The 8,066-nt window shown below is 52.6% G+C and overlaps 1 long non-coding RNA gene across 3 annotated transcripts; it reads left to right on the forward strand.

The window, feature by feature from the left end:
* Positions 1-247: 247 nt before the first annotated feature.
* On the forward strand, positions 248-6,224 carry LOC119050301 (uncharacterized). Of its 3 annotated transcripts, none has more exons than XR_008390482.1 (4): positions 248-949; positions 2,624-2,780; positions 2,984-3,084; positions 4,544-6,224. It is a non-coding gene; the product is annotated as an uncharacterized LOC119050301 (long non-coding RNA). The 3 variants fall into 3 exon arrangements; XR_005082723.2 differs by having other exon boundaries at positions 253-949; positions 2,624-2,696; XR_008390483.1 differs by lacking the exon at positions 2,624-2,780 and having other exon boundaries at positions 268-949.
* Positions 6,225-8,066: the final 1,842 nt, after the last annotated feature.

Below are 8,066 nucleotides of genomic sequence, written 5' to 3' on the forward strand. Positions count from 1 at the left end.
CTCACGGTCATGGCTCTTTCCCCATCTTGTTCTGAAGTTAGCTCAGCTCTGCTGTTTCCAAACACACACCAGCCCAGGAAAGGACCCAGGTTTTCTCAGGAGCCCCTCGAGAAGAGAGAGAAGAGGGTAGAAAGGGGTGGCATTTTAGGTTCACACCTAGGGCAGGACAAGGGCAGTATTGCTGCCGCTTGAGACTATGCCAGAACTCCACCCCATCCCCCATGGGTCCAGTTCCAGAGCTGTGGCCTAGGTCACCTTGGGCTCTCTGCTTACAAGAGTCCCCCAGCTGGGGCTGTCTCCTCTGAACTGTGAGGACCCTGTGAACAGTGAGTCCCCTCCCTAGTCTCAGCCCTTTCTGGGAAAGGAAACTGCAGAGTCACTGGGCGCTGGCAGGGAGCCCTTCCTGCTTGCTGGCGTCACAGCAGCCTGGACCCCACCCCCAGCCGCCAGTCCCCACAGGAAGCTGGGCCTCAGTCTGGGCTCCAGCCAGTGCACCCCACCTCACAGCAGCCTGACCCTGGGCACGCCCTTAACCCCTGGAAGCCCAGCTTTCCTTCCTCCTTCCCACTTCCTAATTCTGAGTATTGTTCTGCTGGAGGTGCGTCACTCAGTGGCCCCCAGCCCAGCCCTCCCTCCGCCCCTTCAGGCATTGCCCAGAGGTCACCTTCTCAGGGAGCTGCCCACCCCACCGGGACTTGAGCTCCTGCAGGAAGGGGTTTTCATCTGTTTTGCCCTCCATGGGATCTTTGCACCTGGCCGTCCCTGGTGTGTTCCTGGCACCAAGTGAGCCTCAGTAAATGTGTTGACCAGCCTGTTTTGTAAAGGTCACCCTGTCCACAGGGAGGCTCTCAGTAACCATTTGTGATATTCATGGACTGACTGAAGCATCAGCCCCACGAACTCGAAGATGGTCCCAGACCTGGGGGCCTGTCCAGCCATGAGCTTCCAGGTCAGCAGACAAGGGGACAGTGGGGGGCTGCTCTCTGCGGGCAGGCCCAGCAGGTCACAGGAAATGCCCGGAATGGGGAGGGGAGCAAAAGCTGGCAGAAGGCATTTGTGGGAGAGGGTGTGGGTGGTGGACACTCCCCATTCCCTGGTTTATTAACACAGGAGGAGGTGGGCCAACCCACCTGCATTTTAAGTTTCCACTTGTTTGTCTCATATGAGCCAGAAAGAGGTGCAGGAAGCTGGGAGGAAATCCTAAGTTGAGGAGAGGACTTCTCACATTTGATCCGTGTCTCCCCTGGGGGTTGCAGGGCCTTTGGGGTCTGAATCCCTGATGCCCTTTCTTGGCCATTGCCAGGGCAGATCAGCTTGGGGTCCTCCCCCATGCCAGGGCCAGGCCTCCAGGAGATAAATCTGATGGTGTCAGTCCCCTGCATCCAGATCTCCCAGACTCCCTGCCACCTGTACCCCCTAACTCCTGGACACCGGGCCCTTGGAGCCCCAGCCCTACGACCCCTCCCACCTTCCCTCGGCCCTGCCCAAGCTGGCCTTCTGTCTGCAGCCTGCTCTGCCCTTCTCCTGCCAACTCCTCACTGGCTCCCTATGTCCTGAAGCCCCTGCTCCTAAGTGCTCACCAGACCCACGTGTTCCCTCCCCATGCCAAGCAGCTGTGTTCTTGCTCCCCAGCCTCCAGCAGCGGGAAGGCCTGTGGAATGACGAACCCGCTCCCCCAAGGCTTACCTCCCTCAACCACTGACCTCCTAGGCCCCCTTGTTGCCAACTCAGCCAGTCCCAGCTTTCAGAGACCCCCACCCTTTGGCCTGTGCCCTGCCAGCCGCTCCCCCAGCCCCACCCACCAGGAATCCCAGTGAGTGCTCCTCTGGGCGGATAGCCACACCCACCACCTTCCACCCCTAGGTTTGCACAGCCCCTAAGCAACCCTCTGCCTTCCCCAGGGCCTGCCTGCAGCCCCCACGGCCAGAGCCTCCCACTTCTGCTTGGGGCCCTGTCCGTGGTCAGTCGTCAGGCCTGAGCCTTGTTGGCCCCACAGTGGGACCCCAGAGCCCTGGTGACTCAGACTGTCCTTGAGCCTCTGAAGGTGGCTTTCTGTTCTCACCCTCCTTGGCCCGCCTGAGTTACATTTGCAAGCAAAGTGTGCAAGGAGCCAGGGCTTCTACTGGGAAAGCAGAAACCCTCTGAATGGTTCCCTTTGCCCTTGGAGGCCTGCTGACCTTGATGTTCTGAGGGAGGCCTGTGCTCTCACTGGCCCAGAATGTCAACAGTCACCACCACCCCCTCCACCAAATGCCAAGGTCAAATGGGCAGGAGACACAGAAGTCCTAGGGAAGAGCTGGGACTATTATTATTCCCCCTCCTGCAAATTATAGTTATGACAAGTAGTTTAAAGAAGCTGCAGGGCTCAGTACGGGTGGAGGTGGGGGAGAGAGGTGCCGAGAGAGGGAACAGGACAGCTGGGAAGGGGGAGGGAGCTGGGACAGTCAGCTCCTGTGGGCGCAGGGCGCAGCAGGAGGGAGAAGCAGGAGGGAGATGAGTAGTCCCAGGGTGTGTCCACCCACCTCCTGGATTCCCCCCAATAACCCTGGTTTTAAACATTTTGACTCAGTTGTCATTTCACAGGAAAATTTTTAAAAAGTTCCAAAGCAGAATCTGTTTTCAGGATCTAGATCATGATTTTTGGAGAACATGGGTCCATCACCAAAAGAGGAACCTGGGGGGAACCCCTGCATCTGGTACTCGTGGAGATCCAGAGACCCTCCAACAGGGCCCAGAGGAAGGCGGTGGCGGTCAGGAGCCAGAACACCGGCTCAGCGAGGGTGGGGGCGCGCAGCGCCGGGCCTAGCCCTGGAATTTTCCAGCTGCACAGATCCGGGTGGGTGGTGCTGGTTTGCGGCCTGTGCCAAGAACTGGAGGAGGAAGGGGTGGACTCAGCTGCCCCCTGCTGGCCAAAGCCTGAGCAACAACCAGCGGGCCTGGACCTCGGCAGACTTCTCACCTGCTCTTCTCCCCTGTTCTGCAGCCAAGTCGGAGCATGAAAAGCAGCTGAATTTGGGGCGCCAGACTTGCTGCTCCAAACTGAAGTCCTGGCCAGGGAGTGCCCTGCCACTCACTCCGGATGAGGTTGGATAATCTGCCTCCCTTCTCTTAAATGTGGGGCTGAGCTGAACAGGGCCAAAGTGCCAGGATGCTCCCAGATGCTGCAAGCGGTGGAGAACTGACCCAGAAATGCCCAGCCTCCTTCCAGACAGTGAGATTACCTGTGTTGATTGTTCAGTGGGCTCTGTTACCTGACTAGTTAGGGGGTGTGTGGGAGCCCCAAAGATCCTGTCCCACCGCACTGGCTCCTATGGGTAGGCCAGGGTCCTCTCCTCAGGGTCTCCTCGGTTCTGGGGGCCTGCAGAGCTGGGGTGCTGGTGAGCTAGGCCAGGCCATGCGTGCCAGGCTGGTAGGGGGAACCACTCCTGCTTCTCCCTGCAACCCAAGGGCAGCTGGTATTTTAGAACATCCTTGATATATCTAAAAAGCCCTAAGGAAGACCAAGACAGTAAACTATGAGGGTGGTACTATGGGTTGACTTGTTTAATTCTGTCCCCCCAATGAAGGTGTGTTGAAGCCGTGACCCTCAGTACCTTAGAATCTGATCTTAGCGAAAACTGGGATCATCGCAGGTATAGTTAGTTAGGAGGAAGTGGGGTAGGGTGGGCCCCCAACCCAGTATGACTGGGGTCTTTGTGAGAGGATGGCCACGTAAGGACAGACGCACAGGGAGAAGCCATGTGACGACGAAGGCGGCGATTGGGCGTGTGCAGCTGCAAACCAAGGGGCACCACGGACTGCCAGCAAAACACAAGAAGCTGGGAGAGGCAGGACGACCCCCTACAGCTGCAGAGAGAGCTTGGCGCCGGCCATACCTTGGGGGTAGACTTCCGGCCTCTGGGACTATGAGACCATGCATTTCTGTTGTTTTAAGCACTGACTCCTATGTACCAATTTGGGGGTCCCCTCCCCATCGGCTTACACAGGAACAGACGCAGGGGGCCATCAAAGCAGGAAGACAAAGAAACATGTCCAAAGATGAGAGACCAGAACAAAACTCCAGAGAAAGAACTAAACAAAATGGAGACAAGCAATGTACTAGATGCAGAGGTTAAAAGACTGGTTGTAAAGATGCTCAATGGACTTAGTAAGAACCTCAACAGCATAAAAAAGGAACTGAAATGAAGAACGGCAGGTGGAGAGGGGAGTATAAGGGGACTAAATGGTAATGGAAAGAAATAGAATAAACATAAATTTCCAAAAAAGAGTAATTTACAGGGAATCAACAGTAGAGTAGATGAAGCCAAGAATTAAATCGTCAATTTGGGCCCTGGCTAGTGTGGCTCAATGGGTTGAGCACCGGCCTACAAACTGAAAGGTGACGGGTTCAATTCTCAGTCAGGGCACATACCTGGGTTGTGGGCCAGGTCCCCAGTTGGGAGCATGCGAAAGGCAACTGTTTCTCTCTCACACAATAATGCTTCTCTCCCTCTCTCTCCTTCCCTCCCCCTCTTTCTAAATAAATAAAATCTCGGAATATAAGGACACAAGAAACACCCAATCAGAACAGAAAAAAGAAAAAGATGATAGTGGAAGGAGTCTCTGGGGCGACTTCAAGAGTACCGAGATGTGCATCACGGGGGTTAGAGGTGCTGGAAGGAGAAGAGAGAGACTGAGAAACTGAAAATCTATTTTAAAAAATAATGACAGAAAACTTCCCCAACCTGGTGAAGGAAATAGACAAAAATAGACATACAAGTGCAGGAAGCACAGAGTCCCAGACAGGTTGGACACAAAGAGGACCACACCAAGGCACATCATAATTAAAATGCCAAAGGTTAAAGATAAAGAGAATCTTGAAAGCAGCCTGAGAAAAGCAGAGAGTCACCTACAGAGGAGTGCCCACAAGACTGTCAGTGATTTCTCCACAGAACCCTGGCAGGCAAGAAGGGACTGGCAAAACACATTCAAAGTGATAAAAAGCAAGAACGTACAACCAAGGTTACTGTATCCAGCAAAACTATCATCTAGAATCAAAGAATATATAAAGAGCTTCCCAGACGAGAAAAGGAAAGCTAAAGGAGTTCATCAGCACCAAACCATTATTACATGAAATGTTAAAGGGTCTTCCTTCAGAAGAAGAAAAAATAATTTAAAAAATATATGAACAATAGCCTTGGTTGGTGTGGCTCAGGGGATTGAGCGCCAACCTGCGAACCAAGGGGTCGCCAGTGCGATTCCCAGTCAGGGCACAGGCCTGGGTTGCAGGCCAGGTCCCCAGTAGGGGGCTTGCGAGAGGCAACCACACACTGATGCTTCTGTCCCTCTCTTTCTCCCTCCCTTCCCCTGCCTAAAAATAAATAAATAAAATCTTTAAAAAATATGAACAATAAAATGTCAATAAATATATATCAACAATTGAATCTAAAAAACTAAACAAACAGGCAGAACGGAAACAGACTCACAGAGACCATTTTGATGGCTGCTGTATGGGAAGAGGGTTGGGGACTGGGCACAAAAGGCTATGGATGAAAAGGGTCCCCTTACAAAACCTGACAAGCTCAGGGGAGGCCTTGGAGGCGGCCTTAGAAACTCACAAGTGGTCTGAAATGTAGACTTACTCACTAAAAGCAATTTATGGCAGGCAATCTTGTTCTAGGCCAAAATCTTCCCTGACAAAAAGTCTCTACCTGAAGCCTGTCTGTCTTTCTGCATCTGCATAACATACCTTTAGAATGTCAAAGTAATTTCCTTTTTTTGGACCACTCGAAGGACCAGCACTTCCCACAACCCCCTCATTGTTAGTATCAGGTTAATTGCTGTTAGCCCTCCTGTACCCACCTGTGTAAAAGAAGTGTGTGTCTGTCATTTTACTTTTCATCCAATCCCAGCAGATCCCCCCTTTGCTTTCTCCCGCCTCCCTCATCTGTCGCCAGTGGATTTTGTGTGATCGCCATATATAAAATAAGGTGCAAAATGGCCACATTCCAGAGCGTCTCCTCAATCTGTCGAGGTTTTCTTCCCAGCAACTGTCATCAGTTTGGCTCAAATAAACTCCCAGAAATTCTCTGCAGGTTTGAATGTTTTTCATGTTGATAAAGGGATGGGATCAAGAAGTACAAACCGGCGGGAACAGAGCAGCGGGGGCTGTAAAGCGCAGCGTAGGGAACACAGTCAGTGACACTCTAACAACTGCATGGTGTCGGATGGGCGTGCGAATTATCAGCTGCTCCCTCAGTAGGTTATATAATGTCTAATCACAGGCGTGTACACCTGAAACTAGTACATTGCATGTCAACTGTAACTGAAAAATAAAAAATGATTAAAAAATAAAGTAGCCCCTCCGCTGACTCTAGGAAGAGTACCCGGATCATCCCCCTCAGCCCAGTGTGACAGCCACCAGGGTCCTTAAACATGGAAGAGAAAGGCAGAGGAGCACCCGGGAGAGATGTGAGGAGGGGAAGTCACAGTTTGTGCTGTGAGGACCCCCCCCAACTTTGCTGGCTTTGGCTTTGAAGATGGAGGAAGGGGCCACAAGCCAAGGATCGCCGGTGGCCTCTAGAAGCTGGAAAAGTGAACCAATTCTCCCCTAGGTCGAGCCCTTGCCCCATGCTTGACCTTGGGCCAGTGAGGCACGGCTCAGACCCCTGACCCCCAGAAACTCTGAGATAGCCAGTGTGTGCTCCACAACTAAGGTTGTGGCCATGTTACCGCGGCCACAGGAAACCGACACAGGTGGCAAGGGCGGAGGGGCCTGGGCACAGGGTAGGTTCCAGGCCTGCCAGGCCCAGGCTGTTGGTGCTCCCCTGCCCATTGGGGGCGGGGCTCTGTGCCACCTGCGGGCCCCGGCCGCTGGGGTGAGTCCCATAATCCTGTTCTCCACTCCAGCTTTCTGGACACAGGGCGTCCCCAACCCCCAAGTGGGGCTCACCCCTCAGGAACACAGCCCATGGTTCTCACTGCTGTGCAGCTTCTGGTGGGGCTCACAGGGCTGCCAAGGGTCCGCCTGACGTTGGCCCTGCCCCACAGGACCTGTGGGAAACCAACTGCCCCTGGCCTGGCCCAGGGCAGGAGAGCCCTCGGGGAGGGCTCCGGAGTCACTCAGTCCTCCTGGGCTCTCTGGCCTTGCCCCTGAGGCACTGTGCCCTGGATCCCAACCGTGTGAGGAGGAACCTGGTGGCAAGTGGCTCAGGTTCACAGGACAGCGGCAAAGGCCAGTTCCCTCTCGGGTCTTCTTTCCCCACCAGCCCCCAATGTTGGAAAACTTCACTCTGGCTCCGCCGAGTGTTGGGAGCTTGCCAGCAACTGTCCCTTGACACGGTCGGGACAGTTGGGATGCATCTGCAAGGCAGAGGCAACTGTGGCTGGATTTCCTGTCTCTCCTTACATGTTTGTTTTGGTGATCAAAAGGTGGTGGGACTGTTAGACACCTGTATTTCAGGTTCATTGATTCACATAATTCCAATGAAGTTGTACAAAACAATTTCTTGACCAGAGAACAAAGTTCCCTCTAATGAAATAGCCCCTGAATGTCTAAAAGTTGTTGGAGTAACAGCCCCTCCTTTACCTTGAACAGGAATATACATTAATTAGAACTTAGCAGGCAAAGAAACAGGAGAAGCTTTTTAGCTACTATAAACTAAGCACGTAGATACAATTACCAAGGAGTTAGAGTCCATAGTACATAGAGAAACATTTGGGAAGAAAGATGGATAGCTAAGTTAGACATCAAAAAGGCTTATAATGAATTTCCTAACCTCTTCTCAGTCTAGCGTACCTTTTGCCCCATGTCAAATTCTAAGACCTTTAATAAACAATAAGACATTCAAACTTTGTACATACAGCTATTTCAAATTGTCTGATTAATGGCTCTCCTGGTCAAAACAACCTTTGTTTAACATAGCTGAAACTATGGAAATTCTTGTACTTTTCCTGGTTACCTCTGTATTGGTTTTTCTGCTTAACTGATCACACCATGCACCTGTTCCTTTAATGTTATGCAACAATCTCTATAAAAATAAAGCCTAAATCAAACTGAGTTCGGTCAGTCCCACAGAGGCCGGCTG

This window comes from Artibeus jamaicensis, unplaced genomic scaffold (assembly GCF_021234435.1).
Source record: "Artibeus jamaicensis isolate MK-2021 breed Jamaican fruit bat unplaced genomic scaffold, CSHL_Jam_final scaffold_614, whole genome shotgun sequence".
NCBI classification, from domain to species: Eukaryota; Metazoa; Chordata; class Mammalia; order Chiroptera; family Phyllostomidae; genus Artibeus; species Artibeus jamaicensis.